Source organism: Nasonia vitripennis, assembly GCF_009193385.2.
Source record: "Nasonia vitripennis strain AsymCx chromosome 2 unlocalized genomic scaffold, Nvit_psr_1.1 chr2_random0010, whole genome shotgun sequence".
Taxonomy (NCBI): domain Eukaryota; kingdom Metazoa; phylum Arthropoda; class Insecta; order Hymenoptera; family Pteromalidae; genus Nasonia; species Nasonia vitripennis.
In genome coordinates this window covers 1,275,096-1,295,897 of record NW_022279617.1, presented here as the reverse complement: position 1 = coordinate 1,295,897, position 20,802 = coordinate 1,275,096, and the positions used below count along the sequence as shown (strand labels likewise).

The 20,802-nt window shown below is 39.4% G+C and overlaps 3 long non-coding RNA genes across 3 annotated transcripts; 1 reads left to right on the top strand and 2 right to left on the bottom strand.

The window, feature by feature from the left end:
- Window positions 1–8,129: 8,129 nt before the first annotated feature.
- On the bottom strand, window positions 8,130–11,443 carry LOC116416545. Its single transcript, XR_004226926.1, has 2 exons — window positions 11,049–11,443; window positions 8,130–9,325 (listed from the first exon to the last, which is right to left on the bottom strand). It is a non-coding gene; the product is annotated as an uncharacterized LOC116416545 (long non-coding RNA).
- Window positions 11,444–16,736: 5,293 nt separating this feature from the next.
- Window positions 16,737–20,424, top strand: LOC116416542. The gene is made up of 5 exons (XR_004226924.1): window positions 16,737–17,559; window positions 18,096–18,379; window positions 18,468–18,876; window positions 18,940–19,175; window positions 20,306–20,424. It is a non-coding gene; the product is annotated as an uncharacterized LOC116416542 (long non-coding RNA).
- On the bottom strand, window positions 18,909–20,307 carry LOC116416543. Its single transcript, XR_004226925.1, has 3 exons — window positions 19,707–20,307; window positions 19,232–19,604; window positions 18,909–19,156 (listed from the first exon to the last, which is right to left on the bottom strand). It is a non-coding gene; the product is annotated as an uncharacterized LOC116416543 (long non-coding RNA).
- Window positions 20,425–20,802: the final 378 nt, after the last annotated feature.

The following is a 20,802-nucleotide window of genomic DNA, read 5'->3' as shown; positions in this document are numbered from 1 at the left end:
AAATATATCAATTAACATACATAACACCGAAATTCATCCATCGAACCAAGTCAAGTTCCTAGGAGTCATCTTCGACTCCAGGCTCAAATGGCTACCTCATATAAAATACATTAAAGCTAAGGCCACCAACACTCTTAACATTCTTAAAGCCTTTTCAAATAAAACATTCGGCGTCAAACCTCGAAAACTAATAAATGCATATAAGGCCCTCACGAGATCAATCTTGGAATGGGGCTACCCATGTTTCTCGAATGCAGCCAATTCCCATTTAAAACAACTGGAATTAGTACACACCTCTGGACTAAAGGTTTGCCTCAGTCTACCAAAATTCGCAGCAAATGTCCTTGTTCTCAATATAACAGGAGAAACCACTCTTGCACATCGTCGAGAAATCCTAGTCGACAAATACTTATACAAAGTCTCCAGCCTTAGAAAATATCCCCTCGTGTCAAACCTAAAACTTTTAGAAGAATCCATCAGAAATAACAAAAAATCAAAGTCTAAATTTATTATGCAAACAGTTCTTGAGAGATTTAGAACTATTCAACCAAACCTGTCAAGAATCATTCAAACAGACTTACCAATTCCATATGAATTTCCTCTTACATGTCAATACACAGAACCCATCATGGTGGATATCAACAGGGATCTGCAAGAAAAGGGTTCATTCCTCAACCTATCTTCAATACCGCAGTTCCCTGATTTTGATTCCATCTATATTGATGCTTCCTTGCCCAAGAATAGTGAATTTCAAGGCACCGTACTATATCACGAGAACCTTAAAAAAATAACATATAATAAAATTTCCAATGCTTCAACCAGCACAGAAGCTGAACTCTTCTCCACACTAATAGCACTCAGATACATCAAATTTAACAATATCAAAAAATCAATTATCTACTCGGATGCAAAAGAGGCCATACAAAAAATAAAATCAAATAATCTCAATTGCAAAACATCCGGATTAGAACTTGAATGCATACTAAATTTGAGCTTTATTAACAGAAAAAACAATATAGTTTATTTCTCTTGGAATCCCGGTCATAGAAACATTATAGGAAACGAAATAGCAGACACAGAGGCCAAAAAGGCCCTTCAAATCACTGAAATAACCCCGTTTAAATCTCATTGGCATAAAATATTTAAAGCTCAACCCCTACTATACGATATTAAATGGCACAACGAACACACAACCCAGCTAAGAAAAAAAGGACAGAAATACCTAGAAAAAATAGCTCTCACGCATCCCAAAAATTTCAAAAAAATGTTCAATGAACTAAGTAAAGCCCAACTCGATCACCATCTACTTAAGAATCCTTACCAACTCCAACTGTACACCAGACCATCTCTTTGACAAAAACCTTATTGATTCCATGAGATGTGTTTGTGGTCATGAATGGTGTCATTTACAGCACTTGGCCTGGGAATGTAATCAGTACATAGTCTTGAGAAATGAATTTATAGAAACTCTGGAAAAAAATAACAACAAATTAACATCAACCAAGACTATTCTGGTTTCGATGAATGTCCAAATTATACAAAGTTTCTGTGACTATTTCATCAAAGCGGGTGTAAGAATTTAAATCAAATGTAGCGCGCAACACCTAACCTCACCTAAAATAGCCATATACGTAATATAGGCTACGTTTTCCAAGTGGAAGCGAGCAGTGCCACCATCCAGAGAAGCTAACTCGGACCGGGATCCGGAGCATGCGCAGTATCCTGCTCCGCTGCCACGCTCTCATTGGCGCTCCGCACTCGCGCGCAGTTTGAAAAAGATGGGGGGCGGGGCTTTGCGTCCGCCGATTTTCGGAAGGACCGAGTTCAAGCCCCGTGAACGGAAAATTTTTTTTTTACTCTTCTGTTAGTTGATATTCTAATTGACGTGAAAAACTCTTTGTGTACTAAAAAACAATTAGAAAGCTACACAACAATTTTCACATAGGGATATACATTAGTAGGTAGCATATATCCAAGCAAACCCCTCATGACTATGGAAACATAAATATCTAAACCCTATAAACCCTAAAAACTTAAATATCTGTTAACAAATCACGTTTAAGCTTAAACAAACCCAATTTAAACAAACAAGCCACCCCACCCTCTTGATAAACATATGCTACTTTCAATCTTTCTGCTCCAACAACGATTTTTTTTTCTACTTTCTTATAAAATTCGTAGTATAAAATCAACAACCACAAGTTAATAGGGCACTATTTTAGCTATTTTTATTTTAATTCTTCATGTTATAGTTAAACAACTTACTTAGTTAGAACGAGATTTTTTATCATAGTATTATGGCAAAATGCATAAAACACACGCGATCGCGATGGTATCACGATGTAGCAGACGATGTTGCCGACCCCACTTCGACAGTTCCCGATCTGTCACTTACGTGTGCGGCAGCATCTCCGAGCAGAGAAGTTTGTTTACACTTTTCTTCGGTCGTGTTAGCGTTTTATGTTAATGTTAGTGTTCAGTGCATAGTGAGTGTGTCTGGTAATAAGTGAAGTGAAAAGTTTATAAAAAAGAGTGCAAGTTAGCAAGAAAGCAGCAGTCGAAAAGCAGTGAAGAAGACGACGTTCGTGCTCCAACGACTACATCCACTTTTCAACGGATTTCAAGGATTTCCAACCGAGGACGCAGGCCAGGAAAACGAAGAGCTGTCAGGAAGGAAGGAAGGAAGCAAGGGAGCAGCAAGACTTCGTCGAGGATCATCATGAGCAGCGCATATACATCAAATCCGGCCGAGCGCGCGAAACCACGCGCCACGCGACTGTTGTGACGGGCTTCCGGGAAATTGGGGAAGCCGTTGAGTTTTTCTGCGTTTGAGGTAAAATAGTTAGTTCGTTTAACTTAGACATCCGCGTATACATCGCATTAAGTTTAATTATATCTGGTTGGAAAAGTTGCTATTCTTTAGTTTTTCTCCGCGTTATTAAATATTTCGTTGTGGTATTTTGTATTAAAAAACCATTATTTTAAGATATATCTCCGTATTTATATATGAATATATAACGATTTTATTAGAATTTTAGCATTTAGATTATTTAAAAAAAAAACAGTGAGACTTAATTAAAATTTGTGATATATTTTAATAATTTAGCTAATAATAATAATAAATAAATAAAAATATCATTATAAAATTAATTTAATTATCAGTATTAAATTGAATTCTAGAGTTTATTGTATTTCAATTTTTATTTTCATAAAATCTAGTCTCTTTTGTAATATTTTTCAAATTTGAATTTTTATTTTTTCTCCACGTGATTAAATATTTTTTGTCGACTTTGTAGTTTATAAATTAATTTTTTTAAATAAATCTGTGTATTTATACGTATATATATGCATACATAAATATTTTATTAGAATTTAAGTATTTAGATTATTTAAAAAATACAGTATTAAAAGTAATTTTAAATTTATGATATTTATTTTAAGAATTAAGTAAATAATAATAATAAAAATAATAATAATATAATAAGTAAAAAATATTATTAGAGAATTAATTTAATTATCAGTATTTTTAGAGCTTTAAATCTTAGTATAAATAAGTATAAATTGTGCAATTAAATTAAAGTATTTATTTTATTTCAACTTTTATTTTAACAAAAGCTAGTCTCCTCTGTGATACTTAATTAAATTAGATTTATTATTTATTAATTAACGATTATTTAAATTTATCTGAATAGAGCAATATATAATCTGACGAGTTATACTAAGAAAAGGAAATCAGATGGTGGTATCGCCGAAAATGATATTCCTACGAAAAAAAAAGACATGTAACTCCTTTCCAGCCAGATTGGTTAGCAGATCCAAATTTGAAAGATTGGTTACAAAAGCACCCAACTGACATTCAAAAAGCTAAGTGCAAATATTGTACTGATGATATTTCTTTCACGCGTAAAACGCATTTAACAGATCATTGTAAAACGAAAAAACATTTAGATAATATTGAAGCTGCTATGAGGTTTGGTACTTTTGTAACAACCAAAGTAGAAGGGCCATCATTTCGAGACAGGGTTCATGCTGTAGAATTAAAAACATCCCTTTTTGTTGCTGAGCATAATGTTGGTGTTAGATTAGTAGATGATTTAGTTCCATTCATGAAAAGTATGTGTATCGATCCTGAGGCTGTACAAAGTATTAAATTAAAAGAAGATAAATGCAGTCAAGTAATTAAAGAAATTTTATATAAATCTACTTTTGATGATTTGAAAGAAAGTTTAAATAATTGTTTTTATTCAATTTTAGTCGATGAAAGTACGGCCGTCGGCAACGTTAAAGTTTTGTGTGTTTCTGTGCAATATTTTAGTAAAATAAAAAGTAAAGTAGTTCAACATTTATTACAATTAATAGAGTTAGATGGTAAAAAAGGAACAGCTTTAGATATTTTTCAAGATTTTAAAGCATTTTTTGATTCCAACAATATTAACATGCAAAATATTGTCGCTTTAGCGTGTGATAATGCCAGCATTATGACCGGTAACGTTAAGGGATTTTACGCTCTCTTAAAAAAAGATGTTAAACATTGCCTTCTGTTAAATTGTATTTGACATTGGTCGGCTTTAGTTGCAAAAAATAGTTGCCGCATGATCCCTCAAGAAGTTGAAGAACTTTTGAGAAGCGTTTCGCTTTATTTTTCAAATAGCCCCAAAAGATTTGCTGAATATTTAGAAATTGCTCGCTTTCTTGAGCTGCCACCTTTGAAAATGTTGAAACTATCGGGAACGCGTTGGTTAGAAGCCTATTATTGTTGTGACAGAGTAAATTTGGCATATCCAGCATTAATAAATTATTTTTCCATAGAAGCTTTTGAAATTGTTGCGCCGAAACTCGCAAAAGAAAGTATCGTAAAAACGGATGAAGGCGAAGTTAAAGTCAGTAGCGCGCAAAGAATTTTAGAATTATTATTAGATCCTTCTGTTCGTGTTTATGTAGCTTTTATGAAGTATGCTTTAAATTATCATAATTCTTTTAACGCTCTTTATCAGACTAAGGGATTAATGATCCATACATTATATTTTTCAATTGAAAAAATCTTTAAGCTGATTGGCCAAGATTTTCTTAATACCGTATCGCTTTCTCAAACAACTTCTGATAACTTCATTGTTAAAGATCATTTGAAGCCCTTAGAAGATGTTTTTTTAGGTGAATCTGCAACTGACCTTCTTAAAGGATTAGCAGCTGATGTTGTTTCGGAAATTAAACAAAATTTTTTAAATTATAATATAACTTGTGTAGAAGAGATGCGAAAAAGATTTTTGGAACATCGCGAATTATTGAATTGTATTTCTTTTGTAGAGCCAAAAATCGCGTTAGATTTAGACGAACGAAAAAATTCTCCATATTGAGAAGGAATTACTAAATATTTTTCATATATTGATTCAGATAAATTAGCTTTTGAATGGAGAACCTTACCTTTGCATTTTAGTCCTGATGAAATCGCGAAATATAGGGAATCGGATGTAGAGTCTTTTTGGTCTGTGATTTTTAATCTTAAAAATGATGCAGGAACGGAATTGCTTTTCCCTTCTTTAACAAAACTTGTTCAGGCCATATTTTCGCTTCCACATTCCAATGCGGAACCGGAGCGAACTTTTTCTGATGTCAATGAAGTTAAAGATTTGAAAGGCAATAAAACAAGTACTGCATTACTTAACGCTCGTTGTTTTTTACGATCTTATAACGCCGCTTTCAATATCAGTAGTTTAACGTTTGAACCGTCAAAAAAACAATTAAATATGTTTACGACGGAAAATTTATATCCTTTTAAAAAGCGATCAGTAGATAAATTAGAAACAATTAATATATAAAATTCATTTCAAAATTATTATTGATTATTAAAGTTGCTAATTTAATTTTAAGAGGGTCATGCATGTATTATATTTTGTATATTGTATATTTTTTAAATATAAATTAATTTTGTTCTAGATAGATTAGAAGCAGAAAAACGGAAATTAGTTTAAAATTAATAAATAGTAATATAAATACATTTTTCATTTATTTTAGATTATCGTATGACATGATGCGATAATAGATTCTATTTGGAAGTGGTATTTGTATAATTATTTAATGCAAATTCGATTGAACAACATTGTATAAGTTTCTTTTGTAAAATTGATAAATTCTTTTTTTAGCGTTTTATGTTATTTATAGTTTAGACTCATGAACTTATTTTTATTATTATATACAATATTCTTCAGTCGAATTTACATCAGGGCGAAAAAGACTCTTTTTTATCTCTTGTTATTATTGTATACATTTTTTCTGTCGACGAATTTTAGCAGGAGATTTTTAAGAGTCTTTTTCGCCCTCCGTGGTGGACTCTTTGCGCAAAAAGGCTCGTTTACTGTGCTCTTTTTTATCAATATTCTAAGCATTAAAGTTTTATGAAAGTAATGAAGTTTTGGTTATTAGAAGATTGTTAAAAAACATGTTCGTTATTGAGACTTTTGCGTTTAAGATTGGAGGCAAGTAGGGAGGAGCGTGGAGGAAGGCAGAGCTCCTTTACGTGGTAAAGTAGGGCTACTGTCGAGGCTTCCACGTTTGTAAATAATCCCAGTTGTAAATATTTTTTTTAAATATTGTAAGCAGTTTACCATGTCGTTTAACTGCTTGCAATAAAATATAAAAATTAATATTAATAAATAGGATAATTTATATAAATCAAAAAGCAACGCGCATGTGGCAGTACCTCCCGGGTTGTGTGGAAAATTGCCAATATTATATTTATTTTATATTTTATATTTCATATTTATAAATAAAGTGTAAATTTAATGCAGTGTGTGTGTAATATAAAAAACTGTTAAAACTATAAATTTATTTGTTAATTTTAATCTTGCTATTTAATAACTAAAAAACTTGTGGTTGTTGATTTTATACTACGAATTTTGTAAGAAAGTAGAAAAAAAAAATCGCCAGGTATCGGACTCGAACCCGGGAGCATAAGATTACTAAGCGACGACGTAGACCGCGCCGCCGCGAACGTCGTTGGAGCAGAAAGATTGAAAGTAGCATATGTTTATCGAGAGGGTGGGGTAGCTTGTTTGTTTAAATTGGGTTTGTTTAAGCTTAAACATGATTTGTTAACAGATATTTAAGTTTTTAGGGTTTATAGGGTTTATAGGGTTTAGATATTTATGTTTCCATAGTCATGAGGGGTTTGCTTGGATATATGCTACCTACTGATGTATATCCCTATGTGAAAATTGTTGTGTAGCTTTCTAATTGTTTTTTTTTAGTACACAAAGAGTTTTTCACGTCAATTAGAATATCAACTAACAGAAAAGAGTAAAAAAAAAATTTTCCGTTCACGGGGCTTGAACTCGGTCCTTCCGAAAAACGGCTGACGCAAAGCCCCGCCCCCCATCTTTTTCAAACTGCGCGCGAGTGCGGAGCGCCAATGAGAGCGTGGCAGCGGAGCAGGATACTGCGCATGCTCCGGATCCCGGTCCGAGTTAGCTTCTCTGCTACCATGCCCCCCAGATAACAGCACGTGCTGTCTCCACCGAGACTTGTTGTGCCGCACGGCGTGCTGTCCGTGTGCCGTCTCTGTGCTACCCAGATAACAGCGTGCTCTGAAAATGCTGAAAACGTGCCGGCACGAAATGGGCACGCATGACGGTCCACTTGCATCCGCACATGAAAGTCATATGACGAGCATATGACCGAGCATTTTGCTTGCTTCCGTGGTGGATCTGTCCAGCACGGGTGCCGATAAAATGCGAGCATAATGCCGTTCGTATGCAGGCATTTTGCGCGCATGTTCCCGATTTCGTGGACGCGTATTTTTCGCACGGCACGGCATGCTCCTCGTATGCAGGCATATGGCCGGCGGGGAGCGATTTTATCGCATATAAAAATAACGCTAAATAAAAATTAGTTAGAACGCATAACTAAGCATCTACATCATAAATAATTAATAAATTTTGTTATATAGTATAAAAAAAATTTTATGTAAGAAAAAAAAATCTGCCGGGTGTAGGGCTGGAACTCACGATCTTTGGATCAGAAGTCCGAAGCTCTAGCCTCTGAGCCACAACTCTTCTTACAATTTGATGCACAATTGCACCTAATAATTATCGCTAATAATTAGAATTATGTAATAAAATAATGTTTAAATGTAATTCGGTTTGGAGAGAATAAAAAAAGTAATAAATGTATGCTCTTTACTAATTAAAGTCCATAATTATTAATAATGCAACATTCTGAGCACGCGGCACGCGTGCTGTCGCTGTGCAGTCTCTGTGCCGTCGCGTACAGACGCCCTAGGACGCATGTCGAGACAGCAACTGGACGGCACAGTGACAGCACGACGTGCGGCACGTCAAGAGGATGTGTTACATTAATCAAATTTTAATTGTGAAAATAGTAATTTTCAAACTGATGTACGTTTGAGCAATCATCTATCATAGGGTACAACTCGTAATTAAATCATTTTGATAGTACACAGCGCCCTGAAGCTGTTTTTTCCATAGACAATTATCGGTCTCGGGACATCCCCAATAACATCACGTGCTGGGCATTTTTGGGGCATGCGTGCTCGTCACGCGTGCTGTCGATGTGCAGGCAATGTGCCGACATGCGTGGACAAAAATCTTTAAAATTTTTTTCCCGCCACGCTGGACGGCACGTTGGCGGCATAGTGCGAGCACGCGTGCTCAGCACGAGTGCTGTCAATATGACGACACGAAATGTTGGCACATTGGCGACACAAAATGCCGATCCATGGCCGATTTTTCGAACGTTTGCATGCCGGCAATGTGCCAGCATTATGACAGCACCGCGCGCTGCATGCGTTGAGCAATTCGTGAGCATGCGTGCCTCGACACGCGTGCTCGCACAGTGCTGTCATTTTGATGGATTACCGTGCTCCGCGCGAAAATTTGAACCAACACGCGAGACAGCACGTTGGCGGCACGCGCGTGCTGCATGATTTCGGCACTCGTGCCCGCTTTTCGATGGCATTCCAGGAGCACGCGTGCAGACACTTGAAGAAGCTAGGTGCTGGCATGCGTGCTGCATGCGTGCGGCACAGGTGCATCATATACGGGGCATTTGGACGACACGCGTGCGCATCTTTTAAAATTCGGCTAAGTCCCGAGACCGATAATTGTCTATGGAAAAAACAGCTTCAGGGCGCTGTGTACTATCAAAATGATTTAATTACGAGTTGTACCCTATGATAGATGATTGCTCAAACGTACATCAGTTTGAAAATTACTATTTTCACAATTAAAATTTGATTAATGTAACACATCCTCTTGACGTGCCGCACGTCGTGCTGTCACTGTGCCGTCCAGTTGCTGTCTCGACATGCGTCCTAGGGCGTCTGTACGCGACGGCACAGAGACTGCACAGCGACAGCACGCGTGCCGCGTGCTCAGAATGTTGCATTATTAATAATTATGGACTTTAATTAGTAAAGAGCATACATTTATTACTTTTTTTATTCTCTCCAAACCGAATTACATTTAAACATTATTTTATTACATAATTCTAATTATTAGCGATAATTATTAGGTGCAATTGTGCATCAAATTGTAAGAAGAGTTGTGGCTCAGAGGCTAGAGCTTCGGACTTCTGATCCAAAGATCGTGAGTTCCAGCCCTACACCCGGCAGATTTTTTTTTCTTACATAAAATTTTTTTTATACTATATAACAAAATTTATTAATTATTTATGATGTAGATGCTTAGTTATGCGTTCTAACTAATTTTTATTTAGCGTTATTTTTATATGCGATAAAATCGCTCCCCGCCGGCCATATGCCTGCATACGAGGAGCATGCCGTGCCGTGCGAAAAATACGCGTCCACGAAATCGGGAACATGCGCGCAAAATGCCTGCATACGAACGGCATTATGCTCGCATTTTATCGGCACCCGTGCTGGACAGATCCACCACGGAAGCAAGCAAAATGCTCGGTCATATGCTCGTCATATGACTTTCATGTGCGGATGCAAGTGGACCGTCATGCGTGCCCATTTCGTGCCGGCACGTTTTCAGCATTTTCAGAGCACGCTGTTATCTGGGCCCTAGGACGCATGTCGAGACAGCAACTGGACGGCACAGTGACAGCACGACGTGCGGCACGTCAAGAGGATGTGTTACATTAATCAAATTTTAATTGTGAAAATAGTAATTTTCAAACTGATGTACGTTTGAGCAATCATCTATCATAGGGTACAACTCGTAATTAAATCATTTTGATAGTACACAGCGCCCTGAAGCTGTTTTTTCCATAGACAATTATCGGTCTCGGGACTTAGCCGAATTTTAAAAGATGCGCACGCGTGTCGTCCAAATGCCCCGTATATGATGCACCTGTGCCGCACGCATGCAGCACGCATGCCAGCACCTAGCTTCTTCAAGTGTCTGCACGCGTGCTCCTGGAATGCCATCGAAAAGCGGGCACGAGTGCCGAAATCATGCAGCACGCGCGTGCCGCCAACGTGCTGTCTCGCGTGTTGGTTCAAATTTTCGCGCGGAGCACGGTAATCCATCAAAATGACAGCACTGTGCGAGCACGCGTGTCGAGGCACGCATGCTCACGAATTGCTCAACGCATGCAGCGCGCGGTGCTGTCATAATGCTGGCACATTGCCGGCATGCAAACGTTCGAAAAATCGGCCATGGATCGGCATTTTGTGTCGCCAATGTGCCAACATTTCGTGTCGTCATATTGACAGCACTCGTGCTGAGCACGCGTGCTCGCACTATGCCGCCAACGTGCCGTCCAGCGTGGCGGGAAAAAAATTTTAAAGATTTTTGTCCACGCATGTCGGCACATTGCCTGCACATCGACAGCACGCGTGACGAGCACGCATGCCCCAAAAATGCCCAGCACGTGATGTTATTGGGGAGAGCATCCCAGATAACAGCACGTGCTGTCTCCACCGAGACTTGTTGTGCCGCACGGCGTGCTGTCCGTGTGCCGTCTCTGTGCTATCAAGCGGGGACATCTGGCGGGCGTTTTTTTGCAGAGCATGCTCTTGACGTGCCGCACGTCGTGCTGTCACTGTGCCGTCCAGTTGCTGTCTCGACCTAGGGCGTCTGTACGCGACGGCACAGAGACTGCACAGCGACAGCACGCGTGCCGCGTGCTCAGAATGTTGCATTATTAATAATTATGGACTTTAATTAGTAAAGAGCATACATTTATTACTTTTTTTATTCTCTCCAAACCGAATTACATTTAAACATTATTTTATTACATAATTCTAATTATTAGCGATGATTATTAGGTGCAATTGTGCATCAAATTGTAAGAAGAGTTGTGGCTCAGAGGCTAGAGCTTCGGACTTCTGATCCAAAGATCGTGAGTTCCAGCCCTACACCCGGCAGATTTTTTTTTCTTACATAAAATTTTTTTTATACTATATAACAAAATTTATTAATTATTTATGATGTAGATGCTTAGTTATGCGTTCTAACTAATTTTTATTTATCGTTATATTTATATACGATAAAATCGCTCCCCGCCGGTAGCGTTTTCTGCTGGCACAGAGACGGCACAGAGACGGCACGTCGTGCTGTCTCGCCGTGCCGTCACGTGCCGTCTCTGTGCTGCGGCAGCTGGACGTCACGTGCTGTCGTGGATGCTGCCATCTCGTGCCGTCACGGGGACGTCTCTGTGCCGACACGTTGTTATTGCAGATATGTGCCTCCGGGCTCCTTCCCTGACTGTGTTCGGTTCTCAAAAACTCATCTATAAACCTACCCTATACAAAGAACCACTTTTAAATTCACTCCCTGATTCTAAAAAAGGATCTCCTCAAGGACAACAGGGTAACTTCCCTGGAGCACCTAGAAGTTGGCACCCGAAATTAATTATCAACAATATGACCATATCTAATCGATAGCGTATAAAGTGCATTAAGAATTTACAAGTGAGACGGTTGCGCGAATTTTGGTTTTGAAGAAAAATCAAAAATTCTTCCGGGGGCTGGGGTTTCTTATATTTCTATATTTACCATAATAATAATAGTTATAACACTATAAAAATGCTAATCAATAGATTTTTGCATGCGTAATCAGCACCCGTAAACGGGTTATGCCTATGATAATTATTTATTGCAAAAAAAAAAAATTTAATATAGTAGTTTGAGGCGTCGGGGCCAGGCCAAAAAATCATTGGTGCGCATGCGCGTGCAAGGAATTCGGCATTCGGCTGCAGCGGAGTATATCTTCCCAGATAACAACGTGTCGGCACAGAGACGTCCCCGTGACGGCACGAGATAGCGGCATCCACGACAGCACGCGACGTCCAGCTGCCGCAGCACAGAGACGGCACGTGACGGCACGGCGAGACAGCACGACGTGCCGTCTCTGTGCCGTCTCTGTGCCAGCAGAAAACGCTACCGGCGGGGAGCGATTTTATCGCATATAAAAATAACGCTAAATAAAAATTAGTTAGAACGCATAACTAAGCATCTACATCATAAATAATTAATAAATTTTGTTATATAGTATAAAAAAAATTTTATGTAAGAAAAAAAAATCTGCCGGGTGTAGGGCTGGAACTCACGATCTTTGGATCAGAAGTCCGAAGCTCTAGCCTCTGAGCCACAACTCTTCTTACAATTTGATGCACAATTGCACCTAATAATCATCGCTAATAATTAGAATTATGTAATAAAATAATGTTTAAATGTAATTCGGTTTGGAGAGAATAAAAAAAGTAATAAATGTATGCTCTTTACTAATTAAAGTCCATAATTATTAATAATGCAACATTCTGAGCACGCGGCACGCGTGCTGTCGCTGTGCAGTCTCTGTGCCGTCGCGTACAGACGCCCTAGGTCGAGACAGCAACTGGACGGCACAGTGACAGCACGACGTGCGGCACGTCAAGAGCATGCTCTGCAAAAAAACGCCCGCCAGATGTCCCCGCTTGATAGCACAGAGACGGCACACGGACAGCACGCCGTGCGGCACAACAAGTCTCGGTGGAGACAGCACGTGCTGTTATCTGGGATGCTCTCCCCAATAACATCACGTGCTGGGCATTTTTGGGGCATGCGTGCTCGTCACGCGTGCTGTCGATGTGCAGGCAATGTGCCGACATGCGTGGACAAAAATCTTTAAAATTTTTTTCCCGCCACGCTGGACGGCACGTTGGCGGCATAGTGCGAGCACGCGTGCTCAGCACGAGTGCTGTCAATATGACGACACGAAATGTTGGCACATTGGCGACACAAAATGCCGATCCATGGCCGATTTTTCGAACGTTTGCATGCCGGCAATGTGCCAGCATTATGACAGCACCGCGCGCTGCATGCGTTGAGCAATTCGTGAGCATGCGTGCCTCGACACGCGTGCTCGCACAGTGCTGTCATTTTGATGGATTACCGTGCTCCGCGCGAAAATTTGAACCAACACGCGAGACAGCACGTTGGCGGCACGCGCGTGCTGCATGATTTCGGCACTCGTGCCCGCTTTTCGATGGCATTCCAGGAGCACGCGTGCAGACACTTGAAGAAGCTAGGTGCTGGCATGCGTGCTGCATGCGTGCGGCACAGGTGCATCATATACGGGGCATTTGGACGACACGCGTGCGCATCTTTTAAAATTCGGCTAAGTCCCGAGACCGATAATTGTCTATGGAAAAAACAGCTTCAGGGCGCTGTGTACTATCAAAATGATTTAATTACGAGTTGTACCCTATGATAGATGATTGCTCAAACGTACATCAGTTTGAAAATTACTATTTTCACAATTAAAATTTGATTAATGTAACACATCCTCTTGACGTGCCGCACGTCGTGCTGTCACTGTGCCGTCCAGTTGCTGTCTCGACATGCGTCCTAGGGCGTCTGTACGCGACGGCACAGAGACTGCACAGCGACAGCACGCGTGCCGCGTGCTCAGAATGTTGCATTATTAATAATTATGGACTTTAATTAGTAAAGAGCATACATTTATTACTTTTTTTATTCTCTCCAAACCGAATTACATTTAAACATTATTTTATTACATAATTCTAATTATTAGCGATAATTATTAGGTGCAATTGTGCATCAAATTGTAAGAAGAGTTGTGGCTCAGAGGCTAGAGCTTCGGACTTCTGATCCAAAGATCGTGAGTTCCAGCCCTACACCCGGCAGATTTTTTTTTCTTACATAAAATTTTTTTTATACTATATAACAAAATTTATTAATTATTTATGATGTAGATGCTTAGTTATGCGTTCTAACTAATTTTTATTTAGCGTTATTTTTATATGCGATAAAATCGCTCCCCGCCGGCCATATGCCTGCATACGAGGAGCATGCCGTGCCGTGCGAAAAATACGCGTCCACGAAATCGGGAACATGCGCGCAAAATGCCTGCATACGAACGGCATTATGCTCGCATTTTATCGGCACCCGTGCTGGACAGATCCACCACGGAAGCAAGCAAAATGCTCGGTCATATGCTCGTCATATGACTTTCATGTGCGGATGCAAGTGGACCGTCATGCGTGCCCATTTCGTGCCGGCACGTTTTCAGCATTTTCAGAGCACGCTGTTATCTGGGCCCTAGGACGCATGTCGAGACAGCAACTGGACGGCACAGTGACAGCACGACGTGCGGCACGTCAAGAGGATGTGTTACATTAATCAAATTTTAATTGTGAAAATAGTAATTTTCAAACTGATGTACGTTTGAGCAATCATCTATCATAGGGTACAACTCGTAATTAAATCATTTTGATAGTACACAGCGCCCTGAAGCTGTTTTTTCCATAGACAATTATCGGTCTCGGGACTTAGCCGAATTTTAAAAGATGCGCACGCGTGTCGTCCAAATGCCCCGTATATGATGCACCTGTGCCGCACGCATGCAGCACGCATGCCAGCACCTAGCTTCTTCAAGTGTCTGCACGCGTGCTCCTGGAATGCCATCGAAAAGCGGGCACGAGTGCCGAAATCATGCAGCACGCGCGTGCCGCCAACGTGCTGTCTCGCGTGTTGGTTCAAATTTTCGCGCGGAGCACGGTAATCCATCAAAATGACAGCACTGTGCGAGCACGCGTGTCGAGGCACGCATGCTCACGAATTGCTCAACGCATGCAGCGCGCGGTGCTGTCATAATGCTGGCACATTGCCGGCATGCAAACGTTCGAAAAATCGGCCATGGATCGGCATTTTGTGTCGCCAATGTGCCAACATTTCGTGTCGTCATATTGACAGCACTCGTGCTGAGCACGCGTGCTCGCACTATGCCGCCAACGTGCCGTCCAGCGTGGCGGGAAAAAAATTTTAAAGATTTTTGTCCACGCATGTCGGCACATTGCCTGCACATCGACAGCACGCGTGACGAGCACGCATGCCCCAAAAATGCCCAGCACGTGATGTTATTGGGGAGAGCATCCCAGATAACAGCACGTGCTGTCTCCACCGAGACTTGTTGTGCCGCACGGCGTGCTGTCCGTGTGCCGTCTCTGTGCTATCAAGCGGGGACATCTGGCGGGCGTTTTTTTGCAGAGCATGCTCTTGACGTGCCGCACGTCGTGCTGTCACTGTGCCGTCCAGTTGCTGTCTCGACCTAGGGCGTCTGTACGCGACGGCACAGAGACTGCACAGCGACAGCACGCGTGCCGCGTGCTCAGAATGTTGCATTATTAATAATTATGGACTTTAATTAGTAAAGAGCATACATTTATTACTTTTTTTATTCTCTCCAAACCGAATTACATTTAAACATTATTTTATTACATAATTCTAATTATTAGCGATGATTATTAGGTGCAATTGTGCATCAAATTGTAAGAAGAGTTGTGGCTCAGAGGCTAGAGCTTCGGACTTCTGATCCAAAGATCGTGAGTTCCAGCCCTACACCCGGCAGATTTTTTTTTCTTACATAAAATTTTTTTTATACTATATAACAAAATTTATTAATTATTTATGATGTAGATGCTTAGTTATGCGTTCTAACTAATTTTTATTTATCGTTATATTTATATACGATAAAATCGCTCCCCGCCGGTAGCGTTTTCTGCTGGCACAGAGACGGCACAGAGACGGCACGTCGTGCTGTCTCGCCGTGCCGTCACGTGCCGTCTCTGTGCTGCGGCAGCTGGACGTCACGTGCTGTCGTGGATGCTGCCATCTCGTGCCGTCACGGGGACGTCTCTGTGCCGACACGTTGTTATTGCAGATATGTGCCTCCGGGCTCCTTCCCTGACTGTGTTCGGTTCTCAAAAACTCATCTATAAACCTACCCTATACAAAGAACCACTTTTAAATTCACTCCCTGATTCTAAAAAAGGATCTCCTCAAGGACAACAGGGTAACTTCCCTGGAGCACCTAGAAGTTGGCACCCGAAATTAATTATCAACAATATGACCATATCTAATCGATAGCGTATAAAGTGCATTAAGAATTTACAAGTGAGACGGTTGCGCGAATTTTGGTTTTGAAGAAAAATCAAAAATTCTTCCGGGGGCTGGGGTTTCTTATATTTCTATATTTACCATAATAATAATAGTTATAACACTATAAAAATGCTAATCAATAGATTTTTGCATGCGTAATCAGCACCCGTAAACGGGTTATGCCTATGATAATTATTTATTGCAAAAAAAAAAAATTTAATATAGTAGTTTGAGGCGTCGGGGCCAGGCCAAAAAATCATTGGTGCGCATGCGCGTGCAAGGAATTCGGCATTCGGCTGCAGCGGAGTATATCTTCCCAGATAACAACGTGTCGGCACAGAGACGTCCCCGTGACGGCACGAGATAGCGGCATCCACGACAGCACGCGACGTCCAGCTGCCGCAGCACAGAGACGGCACGTGACGGCACGGCGAGACAGCACGACGTGCCGTCTCTGTGCCGTCTCTGTGCCAGCAGAAAACGCTACCGGCGGGGAGCGATTTTATCGCATATAAAAATAACGCTAAATAAAAATTAGTTAGAACGCATAACTAAGCATCTACATCATAAATAATTAATAAATTTTGTTATATAGTATAAAAAAAATTTTATGTAAGAAAAAAAAATCTGCCGGGTGTAGGGCTGGAACTCACGATCTTTGGATCAGAAGTCCGAAGCTCTAGCCTCTGAGCCACAACTCTTCTTACAATTTGATGCACAATTGCACCTAATAATCATCGCTAATAATTAGAATTATGTAATAAAATAATGTTTAAATGTAATTCGGTTTGGAGAGAATAAAAAAAGTAATAAATGTATGCTCTTTACTAATTAAAGTCCATAATTATTAATAATGCAACATTCTGAGCACGCGGCACGCGTGCTGTCGCTGTGCAGTCTCTGTGCCGTCGCGTACAGACGCCCTAGGTCGAGACAGCAACTGGACGGCACAGTGACAGCACGACGTGCGGCACGTCAAGAGCATGCTCTGCAAAAAAACGCCCGCCAGATGTCCCCGCTTGATAGCACAGAGACGGCACACGGACAGCACGCCGTGCGGCACAACAAGTCTCGGTGGAGACAGCACGTGCTGTTATCTGGGTTAGTGTATAGCTGCAGACGTTATACGAAGATATCGCGTCTGTAGCTGCGGATGCTGATGCTGCTGCTGATGCTGAGACTTCTAGTGCGCGAAGGTAATTATGTATTCATTATTTTCTAAATCTTATCGAGTCGTATTATTTTCGTATACAATATAATTTATCCGAAATAGACGCGTATGATAATCTTAACCTCTCTTATTTTTTATGAAAAATGTATTTTCATTTATGAACTGTCATACTTTTATTTTTACAAAAGTGATGGAAATTTCCCTGCCTCTAACTCTCTAAGAATAGCTAGAAGATTACATAATCAAGCTTTGATGTTCTGTGAAGATGGGATACCATTTATATTCTCTATATCATTTCCTCATGGCACTGTCTTAGTATACTCCCAATCGTGTACATGTGTACAGTACAATGTACATGGTACGCTGTAAACAATTTTATGGTGGCTTCGGTGCACAATATACGGTAAATACTCTGTTTGTCAGAAAATTTATGTACCATGTACTTTGTGTAGTGTATAAAGGTACACGGTTGGGGGTACCTAGACACTGTTTATCTTATTAGAAAATGACCAGGTAAAACTGTGTCAGAACTACAATGATAAAGTAAATTGTATTTTATAGGTTCCCCAGTTTATTCCTATCGACTGGATTATCAATATGAGGGAAGAGAGCCAAGAGGACGTTGAAACAGTATGTACTCAACTCAGAAGGATATGTAAGAAAGCGACCAATCAGTCAAGGCAAGATTCCGGCAGTGGATAAACGATCAACCCAATCTTTCATAGTTCAGTGGAAAATCGTTTGCATATGTCTGATATTGACTGTTTACTTAGGGAGCAATATGATGTCGAACTAGACTTTCATCATAGTATTGTATTAGATGGAGGAATTAGAGAAGGAATAACGTGAGATATTTTTAATAATAATGTGTTAAATTTTAAATTCCCACATTTTATTTTATTCATTGTTTAATGCATTTTATTTCATCTACAGGCTATGCGTGATAGGAAAAAGTTAACTCGGCAGCAGCAAAAAGGCTTGATGAAATTTATCCCACCCAATATGAATCTTAACGAGCTTGGTCACACAGTGGCCTATGGCTTGATGCGCAATAATACTTCATGGTTGCATTTAAATTTAACTAGTATATTCTGGTGGATCAAAGGTGATGCTCACAACGCTCTAGAATGTGCCCGAAGAGATGGCATTCAAGATGAAAGTTTAAACTCCATTTTAACAAGTCATGGACAATCCTGTATGCAAAGAAGTGGTAATGAGTCAATACTTTCCTGTGATATTATGTCTGAGAGACAGATGTTGGCGCAGAAATTCCAAATTGATTTCGGTGTTAGTTTGCAAGTTTTGAAAACCGTTGAAAACCAGGCTAAAGAAATCACAAGGGGTTAGTAGACAAGTAATAATTTTTAAAAGAAATAATTTTTAGAAAAATTTTATTTTTGTTTAGTTTGCAGAAAATTTAGATCATTTTAGTAAAACTCCAGATTATACAAAATTTTCCACTGTTTTTATGGAACCAACTGGTAGACCAAAATACCATAATTTAGAAATAAAGGAATCATCAGAACCTTTTGAAAAACCAGATTGGCCATCTGAGTCTTATTGTGAAAGTTTAATGCCTTTTTTTCTTGACGTAAAGCAGTATGTGCCAGTGTACTTGCCACCTGAAAATAATGGCTATGTGTAAGTATTTCATGTATATACTTACAAAATCATAAGAAGTTTTTGTACGTTTGTACATTTTTAGTTTTAGTTTATTTTTGTGCAGTAGACAGTGTTGTAGAGTTGAATAGAGTTTTTATTATGTTGTTGTCTTGGATAATTTTTAAAACATTTGTTGACTCCTGGCTCTTTTACCGATGACTTTTTAAGTTTTTCATCTCTCATAGAATTACATGATAATTCCAACAATCTTTCTTGCATGATTGTCTTTTTTGTCAGTTGCATTCTTCTTTCGGATTCTGATCATGAACTAACGGGTATACTGACCTTCATTCTTTTTACCTCTTTCAAAGGAGATTGTTCAATACTCATAACTCTGCTATTATCAGATTTTTCATTTTGCAATAATAGATATACATTACTGAATCATCATCATAATTGACACATTGACTAGGCGATGAAAAACAATGAATATCTTTATTTATCAAGTTACAGAAAAGTTTATTTTTCATTTAAATGCAATTGACAAGTTTAATATTAAAATTTTTATACCTGAAATTTTGAGGATTTTTTGCCAAAAACTTAAAATCAGGTGTAGTGTAAAACACCCTTAAATTTAATGTCAAATCTGTTTTATCGACAATCGCGGTGTACATTCTGTATTGATATAGCAGGCATCTGAAACAGTCGGGAGTTCAAACTATACACATCTTCCATTTACGAAAGTAAGTACTAAGTATATGAGCAAGTATAAAAAGAGAATGGTACAAAAAACATTATTAAAATGAGCGAATCTATATTTTTTATTCATCGATAACAAGTGCTTAGTGTTAAGGTTAGGATCTGGATTTCTTCAAACCCCGCGCTCGCGTCTTTTGTTTTAGTTATATTTTTACAAAGTGCATGATTATCCTTGTGGCACATGCTGCTCTTTATTCAAACAATTGAGAACAAATAAAACTTGCTTTTCATCTTTTCAAAACACCACTAATTTGCTTTTGATTTCGTCCTAAAAGTAAATGCTTCTATTTTAAGATTGGTAAAATCAACAATTGATTCTATTTGCTTATTATAGCCATTTGTTGATTGTGGACTGACATTTAGTCAGGATCAGTATAACGATTACAATCTTATTATCAAATATTTCCTAGCCATAATAGATATTTTTCACTCAACGACCAGTCCATCGAGTCCCAGAAAAGTCTGACTGCTCTGCATACTCATCGTGTAACTTCATCAGCAGCAACCTTGGTGAGCATCGCTTAGAGGGTGTCAACAGCATGGAAATTGATCACTGATTACCGATCCAATGATATCATCAAATAAAACTTGTGTAATCGAGTGAGTAATAATGGCACTATACGTATACTTCAAGTGTATTTTTTTAAATTCTTGATTCTTTACATCATTCTCAATATTTTTTAGTATATCATTTTAATACTTGCGACGCTGTGCCTCCCAACACAGGTGCGCAACACCTAGAGCCTCGCATGCACTAGGATTTTTCTAAACGTAGGATTTGACCGCGATCATCACGTTTGGGAGAACGCTAGGGAGAGGGGAAAATGATCACACACAATGATGAAGTTTTATTGCACATGTATTTCGCCCAGCCCTTCCCTACAACACGGTGGCTGTAGTGCCTTCC